The sequence below is a fragment of the Podarcis pityusensis genome (assembly GCF_964106645.2).
Source record: "Podarcis pityusensis genome assembly, chromosome: 3".
Classification (NCBI taxonomy): domain Eukaryota; kingdom Metazoa; phylum Chordata; class Lepidosauria; order Squamata; family Lacertidae; genus Podarcis; species Podarcis pityusensis.
In genome coordinates this window covers 36,520,187-36,534,189 of record NC_138026.1, presented here as the reverse complement: position 1 = coordinate 36,534,189, position 14,003 = coordinate 36,520,187, and the positions used below count along the sequence as shown (strand labels likewise).

At 43.2% G+C, this 14,003-nt stretch overlaps 1 long non-coding RNA gene across 1 annotated transcript in view; it reads left to right on the top strand.

Moving 5' to 3' along the window:
- Positions 1–9,925: 9,925 nt before the first annotated feature.
- LOC308472866 overlaps positions 9,926–14,003 on the top strand; it is a 75,007-nt gene continuing 70,929 nt past the window's right edge. The window contains exon 1 of the long non-coding RNA XR_013983789.1: positions 9,926–10,328. This is a non-coding gene — a long non-coding RNA (uncharacterized lncRNA). The remainder of the gene's footprint in view (positions 10,329–14,003) is intronic.

Below are 14,003 nucleotides of genomic sequence, written 5' to 3'. Positions count from 1 at the left end.
AAGGCTATTTACAGCTACAGTTTTGAGATAATGGACACCTTGTATTCCAGTCTATTCCCTCATGATAGATCGGGTCTGGGTTCAATATCAGTTGCATCTAGTCTCATCATGGCCAAGCACTGTGAGCAGCAAAGTTACACTGTAGCTGAATTAGATGGCAGCGAGGAAGACATGCCAAATTTATTGTCAAATCTTGCCTATTGATGACTTATTCATATAGAACCTGAAGCAGGGGTAAAATAGAACTGTGTAAGATCCCAGGGGAGATGATGAACAATTTGCCTGCCATATCTGTCTGTCTGACCTTTATGCCGGAAATGAGCAGCATTGTTCTGGAGCAGATCCACAAATCTCTGTCAATCTTCAATACTTCATGATAAATGGCGCTGACGATCTAATGAGATCAATGGTGTGCAATTACCCTATCAATCTCTAGGCAAAGTCTTGTCAACTAAGGCTGTAAGAGTGCCATAATTGGGACAAAAGTCAGATTGGTGTGAGGGTCCAGAAAATAAATAGCCCTGTGGAACTGGAGGAGAGCCACTGCTGTCCTCAGTGTTTTTCAGCCCTCCAAAAACTTACTATGGCATCTACGTCCAGGATAGTTAGTTGTTGCTTTTTTGAAGAGGAGCAAAGTATCTGCAAATAGGCTTCTGAGTTTCCTTGGATGCATATAGCCACTAAATGACCCTCTTTCCCAGCTGCCTCTTACTAGCATGGATAGGCATAAGGTCAGCTTGCAAGTATTGCCCACAAGGCTCCAAGTACATTGTTTGCTTTAGGGGCAACGACTGTTTGAAACCAATTCAAATGAGCAGGAAAAGATTGAGCTTCAGGCTCTTAACTCTAAATTTGAAGCGGCAGTCCTGAGGTCAATCTGAATACAACCCATTTTGTTTGCAAAGTGAAACACAAACACATCAGAGTGTCCAGATGGAGGCAATAGTTCTTGCAGTCCTTTAAACTAGTCTTATATATTTGTAGAAAGAATGTTTGATTCAACAAAGCATTTTCTTTAATTTGATTCAGTGGCAAAAATCCCTCCAGGGCAGAATTGAGACATAATGTTAGGATGTTCTAAATGCCAAAAACCATAAGCACTATGGGGGCGGGGGGGGGGAATAAAAACATAAACCAAAAAGATTTGAGTTATGTCTCACCTGGTGATATAGTTAACAGGACATCGTCCAAAATTAGGCAGAGGGTTTTCCTATTTTGGGTGATTTGCCCCTTCCCAGCAGACCCCAGCACTCTGTCCCGCAGAAGTCAGCCCTTGGCCAAATCCTGCAGAGAGAGGCTGTCAGAAGTTGCAGGCGGCAAGTTAACTTATCTTAGGATCTAGGCCTGCAGAATTTAGAAATTATAGAAATAATAGATTTTCCTTTTTTAAATATTTCCACCCATGCAAATTTTAAAGGCAAAGGTTTAGCTCAATCAAGAATACTTGTACATTTGTACAATTTTTGTAGCCAATTAGAAAAGGTGTCTCTGCAATTCCACCAAAGAATCAGTTTGCTTTCAGCTTGTCACCTTACACAAGTTAGATTCTCCATGTAAGAAAATAAAATTGGGCTGCGGCCAAGATGGTGGTTTGTTCTTGCTCTCGATGAAGGGTGAGATCATAAATAACAGTGTGGGAAGATAAAATGAATGCCGCCAAATGAAATACCCTGTTCTCTAAATATGACTTCAGAGCTCCATCTAGGGGAGAGAAGGCAGGATTGAAATGACTCCCACCTTTTCAGAAAGTGATTCAAATTCAATCTGTTATTGTAGAATTAGGTTGCATACACTAAATAAAGCACCCCCTCCAAAGAATTCTGGGAACTGTTGCTTGTTAAGCGTGCTGGGAATTGTACCTCTGTTATGGGTAAACTGTCGATCCCAGTATTCTTTTTTGGGGGGGGGGGGACGCTTCAAATATATGGTCGTTATGGAGCCCACAGGTTGTCCCATCCCTGTCCTAAATACTATGAAGACATCGCGGGGAATGAGGCAAAACGTGAAAATGAGTCAGAGCTGGTCACTGTGGTGTATTGGATACAGTCCTGTTCATAATTATTTATTCTTTCCATGTGACCTCTCTTAAGCCTGCCTACAAATTACCGTATTTTTCGCTCTATAGGACGCACCCGAACATAGGATGCACCTTGTTTTAGAGGGGGAGAACAAGGGGGAAAAGATCTCCCCCTCTCTGCGCAGCGCCCCTTCAGCAAAGCGGCAGGAGAAATGGATCCCCTTCCATTTCTCCTCCTGCTTAGTTGAAGGGGTGCTGCGCCTTAGCTGAAGGGGCACCTACCCTTCAGCAAAAGGAACCTGAAGCCTCCGGAGCACAGCGGGAGCTCCTGGTGCGCTCTGGAGGCTTCAGGCGGCTATCCTGAAGGTGCGCACCCGGAGGTGCGCACCGACCCCTCTCGCTCTCCAGGCTTCAGCGAAAGCAACGCAAAGCCTCCGGAGTGCGGCGGGAGTGCTCCCACTGTGCTTCAGAGGCTTCACGTTGCTATCGCTGAAGCCAAGGAGCCTCCATTCGCTCCATAAGACGCACACACATTTCCCCTTAATTTCTGGAGGGGAAAATGTGCGTCTTATAGAGCGAAAAATACAGTAATTGTATGGGGTAAATGTGCCAGCAATTCTAGAGCACTCTACTCACTGAAAAAACAAGACTCACGAAACAAACATCTTACAAAGTTCTGCAGAGCCTAAAGTGAGGCAGTGTGATAGTCTGGAAATATGACTGTGCAAAACACTTTGTGCTTCTTGCCATCATGGCATTGTGTATCTCACCATCATAAATGCCAACTGGATCAATACAAGGTTGCGGGGCTTTCATTTCACCAGACTTTAACTTAGGGGTGCCATGCAATTTAAAGACAAACTGATTTTACTTCATTATCTTTCAATGCACTTCAGTACACGCTGCACATTTTCTTGATGATATACACTTCCCTGTACTTAAAAATAATTTCTCAATGGGCATGTGCTGCTTTTCTGAGGTACGAAAAGGTACTTTAGGTGTGGTCAGTGGTCCCCCCCCCCCCGCCCGGAAAGGCAGGGGTTTGATAATCACAAACTATTTTTGAAAGCTCCTCTCATTTCCAAACTGGCTTCCCATGCAGCATAATGAGTGGAGAAACCAAACTCCAAGGCTTTGTTTATATGCAGAACATATATATATATATATATATATAACCACAGTACAGCTACATATTATTATATATATAGGATCAGGGTGGCCAACTTTTGGTTCTCCAGATGTTGTTGAATGCTCATTCGCCACCAGCCCCAGCCAGCATGGCCAGTGGTCTGGGGAGCTTGGAGTTCTACTTCAACAGCATCTGGAGGGTGCAGGTTAGCCACCCCTGGTACAAGACACCCTAAATTTCACGTTGCATGGCATGCCATTTTCTAGCCACCAATGAAGTGCATTCCATTTTGTAACATTTAACTGTTACTCCTGTTTGTTTGTAACGTATCACTGACAAATGCTAAATGCATAATAATGATTTCAGCTGTATTTAGGCGGCACTTACGTTATTCTCTCTCTCTGTACTTCATTGCTTTTTCGCATGGATAGTTTGCATAATAAATCAAATTTACTTTGGAGGGGCTCCTAACCCTGGAAATCAGGTTTCAAAATTGTGTGAAGAGCCTTTAAGGATACAGGGGGCTCCCCACTTTGTGCAGTTCCATTAGTCCATGTGATGGGAAGAGTGTGGGGGGGGGGGGAGAGAGAGGGAGAGAGAGAGAGCTAACACACTCATCCACACTGATCCCTCTTGAGTCTTCTGAACATTGCATTTTAATGCCTGAATAGGGCTCTTATGCACAACTTCAGCTGCAAAAGCACAAACTCTTAAATATACATTCCAAGACAAACTGAAGCAGGTTATGCAAACATTTTTCAAATTGTCATCTCCATAAATAATTCAACCTGAGTGTTGTGCGATCTAGAGTGCACTGGGAAGGCTGTCTCTAGGAAGTCTGCCCAGGAGCTGGATTTTATGGAGCAGAAAGTCTACCAGTGGAGGCCTCTTTGCTGCAAGTGTGGAACTCTTAGCCACCAGCACTTTGACAGCAGAAAGGGCAAAAAAGATGCGTTCGGGGGGGGGGCAGTGGGTGAGGGGAAGTTTTGGATTTGCCTTTGGAACAGAACTGGCACACACATTTTCTTTCCAACTGGGCATAACAGAAAGGACTTTTTAAGGCAGAAAAATGGGAGGGAGCAGTTTAAGGAGAAAACACATCCACCCTACCTTCCACCCAGCTGGCACAAGTCCAACAAAGCTTTGGATTTTGCACTTTGCCTACTGCCACTCCTTCCCCTAAGATTGCTCCGTTAAGGCAATAGAGTGTTGCATACTTTAAAATCTTCATAACGGCTTTCCTTCCACCTTTTTATTTTGGGCTAGGTCTTAGAATTTAAGCTCTTAGAAATGTTGCTATATTCAAAGTTATGAAGGGGTGTGTATGGACATTTAATAATAATAATAATCATCATCATCGTAACAACCCAGCTCTCAATAAGTTAGCTAGTGACCTCTGATCAATTTAAAAGAGAAAGAGCCACCGAAGCAGAGTTACCATGGTGATGAATTCACATGGATTTTCATAGATCTGCCTACATTTACAGAAATCAAACCAAATTGCTCTTCTGAAATTGGCTTCCCTTGATGATTCACACTGGACTGGACAAAGAACATGTTCATGTTGTGACTGAAAGAAGATGGTGTTCGGGATCCGGGAAGAAGCTTTACAAATCCTTTTTCGTAATCCAGGCTGTGTGACTTCGCTTAGAGTTGCTTTCTAGTCAAGAACCTTTCCTGGCAGGGCTTCAAAGCACTGCAGTAGGGTTGCAAGCAAAAGTGAATTTATGATGCATGGTGATGACTTTAATGGGTCTGGAGGTAAGGTCCAGCTGTAGACAGGATCTCATATCACCTAACTTTTTTGACAGAAAGCTTCTGACTCTCAGTGACCGGTGCAGCCATAAACCCCATTTATCATTGAAATCTGACATGTTGGCTGTGGTCTTCTCCAGAAAACAGGGGCATAGCCATGGATTATTTATAATAATGTATATGTGAGTGGTAAGAATTATCCTACTACACTTTGAAGCACTGCATCCTTCATCCAGAGAACAATAGCTAATGTGGCAAGCTTTCTAGTTTTCCTTCATGGCTGTTCAGTTGTATGCCTATTTTGCCACCTCAATGCTAGAGGAGTATTGGTCCTTTCCACCAACGATGGATGATGGACTGCTGTGATCCCCCTGCCCCACAAATGTGGGAAAGTGCAACTCTGGTACTTTATTCACAGCAGAAGCAATTATGACATCTGTTGGAGGAGTTTTAACTGGGCGTGGGTGGGCTGGAGGACAGATCTGTCCTGGCACAGGATCCTTTGCTAAGATAGGCTAGGCTCAGTGACTACCCCAATGTCACCGGGGGGGACGACACCCCAGGTGATCAGGGATGTGGACCCAGGTCTCCCCAGCTGAAGTCCAATGTGTGAACCGCACCACTATCCTTGTCAGGTCACTGTTTTTTGACTGTTATTAGACAATAAATTGGGTATTACGCCACTAATGCTGCTCTTTGGAAGTTATTCTACAAGAATCAACACAGCTGCCTGCCATTTTTGAGCTCTCATTGGATGAGTGGCCATGGGGCTATGTTGTCATGAACTCCTGCACGCCAGACTTTACTGCTGCACCACTGGGTAAGTGTCTTCTCAAACCCCAAATCACTGGTTTTCACGTTAATTCTCTGTGCAAAATGAGTGTTTTTCAAATGGCCTGCCTCACAGTTTCATTTTGAAGATGAATGTTGTGAGGGTTGTAAAGGACTCTTCCGGCTAAGAGCTAGACATATAATAAGTGAATGCTGTACTTTAATTTACTTACTTGTTCTGACAGAGTTATCAATTTCAGGATGAACGCTGAGGAATTACAACTAATATACTTGTTATGTGGTTATTGACAAACATAGACGCTGCCGAGTGTGTTTCAATTGCCTTTTCTCCTGTTAATTTAGGCAGCACATCAGAATATATGAATAGCTTTTCCTTAGTCTGGACGAGAAAGATAAAAACATCCCATACAGAGCAACATTCGTCTCCAGCAGTGTCCAGTCAGATGCCTGTGTATCCTCACAGAACAGGCAGAATTGGAATAGCCACCCACCTGGAATGGATTATTGTATCAAAGAATGGTTGGCTGAGTCCTCATTCTGAAAACAAAGTCCTGGGCTGAGATACACTTAAAATTAGATCAAGCCACCCCAGAGTATATGTGTATCCTGCTTTCTAAGCTACTGTCTTCCACTTGGCCCCAACTGGGGGACTTTTTTTGGGGGGGGGTCAAGGAAAAAACCCAAAGTAGTTTCCACAAGCTTCATGTTTGCCCACTACCAGAGACCTTACAGGAAATTAAAACAGCAGCTATCAAAAACCTAAGCCGATCAAAGTACCACTGCCCTCTGTAACTAGATAAAGCAACCAGGGCTCACCCATATAAGACAGCGTCCACCAGAAGATACTGGGTAGGTATCCTATGCTAGTCCTACTTAGAGTAGATCCATTGCCATTACTGGACATGACAAAGTGATTAATTTCAATGAGTCTACTCTGGGTGGAACTTAGTGGCAACATACTTTGCTGGCTTTGAAGCATCACAAAATGTACTCTTGCAGTTTCTCCTGATGCATAGGATTCATCCCAACTGGAAGCAGGGCAATAACACAAACATAAATGTGCTATCCACATCCAGGATAACCAGTTCCTGACATTCAGCCACATTCCCATTCTCTTAAGTCCCAAATCCATCACGCTCCAGCTATATTTATGCATCACTCATGTGTAAAGCACAGTTTGAAGCAGGAACGGGGCTGCCAACACCACATTCCTGGGCTAATTGTAGCTGGGGTGCCATGCAGCTGTGTGGGTATCCTGATCATGCGGATCCCCCTGCATGTAAAGAGAAGCTCACATGTAAGGGGTTCCTCCATAGCTGACTATGCACAGCACAGGGTGAGGCTAGAGCTGGCACAGGAGCATGTGTGTGGCACCCACCTCTGTTTCAAACTGTGAGTGCCTTACACATGAGCAACATGTGGACCTACGGCTTCTAGCACCAGGCCAAGAGACAGAACTCTGGGTAGATGAAGTCAATGATATCCAGTGACAATAAGGTAAACCTTGCCCCTCATCTCTGACATGGTAGTGGTCCTCTCCATAATGTGCTGACTTAGTTAACATTGGGAGTTTTCTTTACGATGACTTTCTCTGACCACGTTCCGCATTCTGAAGTAGCAAAACCCCAAATCTCATTCTTGTTTAAGGTGTAAGGCAGGGAATAAATAAAACAAATATGTGAGCTTCCAGCACGCCCATGGATGAATTCAGACAGTCCCTTTGAATTTCAGAGCATACACTGGTTTTCCCCACTCGTGGGGGCAACAAATGCTAATTTCCAGGCTGGTACTAATTAGCTATTATCATAAATTCCCATAATGATGGCCCAAGAGTATGCTTTCATTTCGGAACAACCCTTTTGACCTCAATATAGAGATATGCCCCTATCGCTATATTCAGTTGTAAATTAACATGCTGCAGCAATAGGTCAATTCAATTTTGGGATGGGATTTCAAGATCCTTTAGGAACATATGTCTAAAAAAAGAAAGAAAGAATTGGTCTAAGTCTAACTTCCAGGGGATGTTATCTATCCCCTCTCTTTGTGTGAGAAAGCAGAATTTCTGTTCATTAGTGATGTTAATTATGCAGTTATTGATGTAAGCCCTGTTTTAATGTCTGGAATAAAACAGAGTTTCTCCTTCTCTCTCTGAGGCAGCAGCAGGGATGGCCTCCAACTTAGATGGCTTTAAAAGAGGGTTAGACAAATTTAGGGAGGAGAGGTCTATCGACAGCTACCAGCCATGATGGCTAAGCTCTGCCTCCACAGCTGGAGTCAGCAATACTTCTGAATACCAGTTCCTGGAAGCTATAGAAAGGGAGAGTGCTCGAATCCTGCTTGCAGGTTTCTCACAGGTATCTTGTTGAACAGAATGATGCTCGTGTGTGTGTGTGTGTGTGTGTGTGTGTGTGTCGCATCTGCTTGTGAACATGGCAGCAGGGAAAAGTGCAATTTCTTCTGGACTCAACACTGAAGTCGCTTTGAAAATAAGCTACTAGATGTAGGATTGGGAGACAAGCCAGGAATTTTTCTCTGAGGTATTTGTCCACAGAACAGGAAAGACATTGTCGGCAAGCACAATTCTACTAAAGTTGCTGCAGGTATTAGGCAATTTCTTAAAATATTATTGATTTCCTTTGTGAATTATTCCTTGCAGCCTTACATTGAGAAAGCTATACATTCAAGTCTGGTGCCAAGTTGCAAGGGAATATTTCTGATACCGGTGTTTCTCATGCCTTATCACTGATTGATCTAAATTTCCAGTTGATACCACAGACAACAATTACAGGGTAATTCCTCCAGGCAAACTGCCATCTCAAACATGAAAACACTACACATGAATTAATGTTTGACTCTCTCACTAATACTGTTATTGCCTAGGTAGAAGACAACTGCCTCCTCCCTGACAAACAGTAGCATGCAGCCACTTTTTTTGTTTTTGTTACCATCTTTCCTAAACCCAGAAATAGCAAGCACCCCATTCCTCATCTCTTAGGGGAAAATCCAGCCATGCAAAATGTGCCCATTATATACTGTAATGTTTGAGACTTTGTCCCAGATTAAAATTTGTGCTCACAGCATTCTAGTTAGCTCTTAGCTCAGTGAACTAAAGTAGCATTTCTTTGCTTACCATTAACAAGAGTCTGAAGCTGCAGAATACATTTGAAATATTGTTTTTTTACCTGGTAGGGGATGGGGTGCGTGCTGAGAGATACGCACAGAGACATACACCCCTCAAGTGGTTGGAAATATTGATCTTTATAACATTGCTTTGCTAGATTCATATCGTTTGTCATCACCACCACCCTGCTTGAGTTAGATATTTACTGGAAGATAACTATTCTTGGGTGAGTTATTGTGGTTGCTCTTCCAAGGAAAATAAAGGAGAGTTATATCTCCTCAGTAATGGCAATCTATTATTCTTTTTCCTTACAGGAAAGCAAAACTTCCGCAATAAATGGGAAGAGGGTGCTGAGTTTTGTACTGAGATCTGCCATCTTTGGGAATGAGGGTACTGCTAACATTCTTCACAGGGTAGACACATCTCACTTTGCATCATACTTGGGCAGCCCACTGACTTCATTTGGTAGAACTCTGGCTTCTTTCTTCTACCCCCAGGGCTGGCCCAATACATTTTGCTGCCTGAAATGGGGTAGCCCATGACACACTCCCTTTGGAAGCCAAGTACCCAAGGCCGGTCAAGTTATTTTCTGACACCTGAGGCAGCAAATGCCACAAGTGCTTCTCTCCTTTCCTGGCAGTAAAAAAACAAAACAGAAAACAATAGTATTACATTAAATAACAATTTAACTGCCCTTTTATGACACTCAAAACTGACTGCCTGAGGCAACTGACTCTGCCTATTAGCAGGCCTGGCCTAGTTTATTCCCGGGGGAATAAACTCCCATCATCCCTAGCTAGCTGGACCAGTGCTCAGGGATGATGGGAACTGCAGCCCAACAACATCTGGAGACTCCAAATTGAGAAAGGCTGCCCTAGGGCACTTGAAGCAAATTTGTAATCTGAAGATCTATAAACATTCTAACCTCATATTATATCAGTGTTTCCCCTAATACTTTTAATTACTTTGTTGCAGTTGTTCACAAGAGCACAGTTTCTTTTTACTACCATTTTCTTTAAAAAAGAAAGGAAGAAATACTTGAAGGGAAAATAAATGGTTCTAAATTATCCTGAGAAGAGACATAAGAGATAAAATATGTTGTGAGGTAATTAATAGTACATCTCACCATTCATGATATTTTTATACTCTTTCTTCATGGGGATAGATTACCAGAAATGGTAGGTTAAAGAGTGCATGGTCTGAACATGCATGACGCAGTAACTCTGCAGAAGCTGAAGTTTAACAACCAATCCCTCTTCCCAGGGAACTCTGTAGCTCTCTGAGGGAAATGAGAGGCCTACTAAACAACTCTCAGCACTGCCTCTCCTGGGATCTTTGAAGGAAGCCATGGCTGTGCTATGATGCTGCTTTAAATGCATAATGCAGATAAGGCCAAAGCAAGGTTTAACTATAAAGAACCATCTAGAAGTACAGCAGGAGCCTTCAAGCTGTTGATCAACAGTTAGCAGCAGATTGAGCAAGCACATCGGTCACCTGGCTTCTTCCCAACTGTGGTGAGAGATACTGTGTTTCTATTTAAATTATAGTAATTACTTCTATATTTGTACCTATACATATAAGTTACCATATGCAAATTGGTGCCTCGGGTTTTTTTGGGGGGGTAACACAGATCTTTTTTTAGGCAATGCATAACTGGCCACCCTACTGACTAGGCCTTGACCACACCTTGGTAGCAGTTCTGCTATTGGAGCCACCAGCTTCCCTCACCCCTGAGCGAGGGGTGTGTGTGGCAATTTTCTCTGATTCCTCCTTCCCGCTGCAGCCCCTCTATGCTATTAAAGAAAAGGCTTCCCAGGAGGGTTAGGTAATGCTACAGGACAGTGTGGGAGTTACAAAAAATGGGTATAAGGGAGAACCACTGGAAATTGCCCCGTCCTTGTTCCTCCAGTGGAAGTCTCTGCTGGATAAAAGCCCCTTCTGTGAACATAACAAGGTCCGTCTGTCCACTGAAGCCGCACTCTGGACTTAACCCAGTAAGATTAGACTCATTAAATGGTTTTTATTAGTTGCTAATAGGTTATTCATTCAGGCTACTTTAGGAAAGTCAGAGAATTCTGATGGAAACGGGATTAGAAAGTACCGGTGTGCACTTAATTGCACCATGTCCAAAACAGTGAACCGAATCAGTGTTCACTGTTATTGATGTTTTGAGACCTCAAATGATACATCATTGATGATCCCCACCCCCTCCAATTTGCATTGTGCTTCCTTTACAGTGAACTTAATGGCCTTGCTTTGAAGTGAATGCTGCAGGATAACAATAATAATAATAATAATAATAATAATAATAATAATAATTTATTATTTGTACCCCGCCCATCTGGCTGGGTTTCCCCAGCCACTCTGGGCGGCTTCCAACAAAGATGAAAAATACACTAAAATGCCACATATTAAAAACTTCCCTGAATAGGGCTGCCTTCAGATGTCTTCTGAATGTCAGGTAGTTGTTTATCGCTTTGACATCTGATGGGAGGGCGTTACACAGGGCGGGCGCCACTACCGAGAAGGCCCTCTGCCTAGTAACAGGTAACAACAACAAAAAGCCATAATTTTGCAGTTAATTATTTAAAATTCTGCCGCGGTAGACAGCAAGACGGAAAATGTAGTTTTTGTAGGAAGGCAAACAGCAGCAGAACAAAAACAATGCTGCATATGATGAACAAGGGTGGGAATAGAAGTCTTCCTTCAAAAACATTGTAAGTCAATATAGGCAGCAGGTTGAGGAGGTAAAGTGCGCTGAAGTTTTAGAATCAGGTGAGAGGCACATTTCTTCTACTGCTGCCCTCCATTAAAAACTCTCTGCCATGAGAAAGGCAATGCAGTGTGGAGCAGTATGGGCTTGAAGTTTCAGTGGTCGGTTTTCTAGGGGCTCAACTTGCAGAGCGATATTACGTAGGCAAGCATTAGAAACGGCCATTTGTCATCAACAGACTGAAGCGGTACTCTCTACTTTGCCAACTCAGCTCCCCTTCTTCTGCTGAATATGTTTATCTTTATTGGGTGATCTTGTGAACATGCTCAACTGACACACTTTCTACTACTCGATGAATAGCACTTAACATTCTCTTCTGTTTTTCAGCCCCTGAAGTGTTGTTTTGTGGGTTCATTTTGCTGTGCCTGGCAGTTATTTTTACAAGATAGTTACGTTTGCAAAAGGTTTGGGGATACTTTGGTGTACTATAGAAAGGATTCATACATTTTTGATGAGGCATGGGCCTTGGGACATTTGCATTTCTGTGTGGCCTTGGGCAAAGGCTTCCTCCTCCATATATTTATTCTCATCTGCATAATAAGATAAAACCCCTCCTTTCTCCTATATCCTCTGTCCTGTCTACTTTCAGCCACTCCACACTTCCCAGATCTTGCATGCAAGCTAGTATAAACGGTTTCTGTGTAATCCCTCTTCAGAAGATATGTCTGCCAGCACAGACAAGGAGTACAGTATTATGCATACAGAGGAGCCCCTCCTCCCCTGGTGCGTTGCAAATAACTGCAAGGGAGGAGCTTTCATATACACACAAAGGCTTCCATATGACTTGAAAACCTGCACGACGGGGGTCAGGGCTGGCCCAAGGCATTATGGCACCTGAGGCTAACCACAAAATGGCGCCTCCAACTATCCCGACAAGGGAAGAAGGAGCGAGTGAAGATCTACATCAGAAACAAGGGGGGGAATAAAGATTACATCAGGAACAAGGACGGGAGGAGGCCAGCAAACCTCCTATTTGCCAAGAGACAGCTGTAAAGGAGGCATTGTGGGGGCAGATCCGGCCTCTGCGGAGTGTGCTGCCGCTGTTGCCGCCACTACAACAGCAGCAGTGGGCATTGCATTCCTTGGAGGCCAGATCTGCTGCCTGAGGCAGTTGCCTCATGGGTTCTAAGTCACATGGAATTTGAATGTGTAAAGGCTTCTTCCCATCACTGCAGACACCTATACCTACTCGATACTGCTGTTTAGAACAGCCTTTCATGAGTAGGCAAAAATCTTGCGGCACAAATAACAATTGAATCCACACAAATAAATGCATGGCATGATTTTACTTGCCTGGATGAGAGACGCTAAGGACAAAGAGGAACCACATGTTGTCCAATGTATTATTAGAATTCAAACCAATTGGTTGTCTGTGACTGGGCATGGATGGATGAGCAAATGGGACAAAGGTATTATCATTCCAGCTGGGACTAGTTCAGTTGCGATTTTCTGTGTGCAAACTCAATGTACCATGAGATATAGAAGTCATGTATACACCCATGTCCATCCCATGCATTCTGTAAGAACAAATTTGCAGGTTGGGCCCTCATGCTCTCATATATGTGTTATTCTCTTAATTACTTGATGCATGTAAAATTTTGACAGTGGGACACACATGAACTGGCCCTATGACAGAGTGATTCATACCTGCTTCTTTAAAAACATGTCAGTCAATCCATCTTTTGGCTATTTATTAAAGCAGCTATCAAGAATCTTGTTCTGACAGCTTTGATCTAGATTTTTAAAAAAGGAAAAAATATTTTGAGATCTGCTATGCAGCGTTATAAAGCCAAACCCTTTTTCTGCACTGAGTTGTGTGATCTATTTTCAGCAGTTCTGGGTATATTTGTATCCATTTACCCGGCTGTCTTTTTGGAAAAAGCAAGGCAATTGCCTAGAAACTTGGAAAAATGTTAGACATGGCAGCCAACCCATTTAAAAAAGCTTTCCTCCCTGTACCTAAACATTAATATTTTGCTCCGGGCTACGGGAGTACCAAAAAGGCATTGGGAAAATTCAGGTCAATGTGTTATTTGTGCAGTTCAGTCAATGATTTTACTCAAACCTGAGCTGACTGGTGTAGCCAAGTGGAAGCAATGCAGTAAAGCAACACGTTAGATCTTCAGCGGGGTTTGCCAGTTCACATTGGAGGCCGCCAATGCACTCCTGTGTAGCTTTTGGAGAGGAAAGCGACTTCTTTCATGTGCATCACAATCTGATGTATGCTTGCTTACTCAGAGGGAAGGCCCACTGTGTTCCATGGGTTCCACTCCCTAGGAACAGTATTTAGGGTTGCAGTTTAATATAATCATGTGTGACATACAGAAGCTTTTGTTAGTGCATAATCTGTGTCTGTTAGTTGTTATATAAATATCGGCTATGCTTCTAACGCATGCAGTATTCTAATGAATGGCAG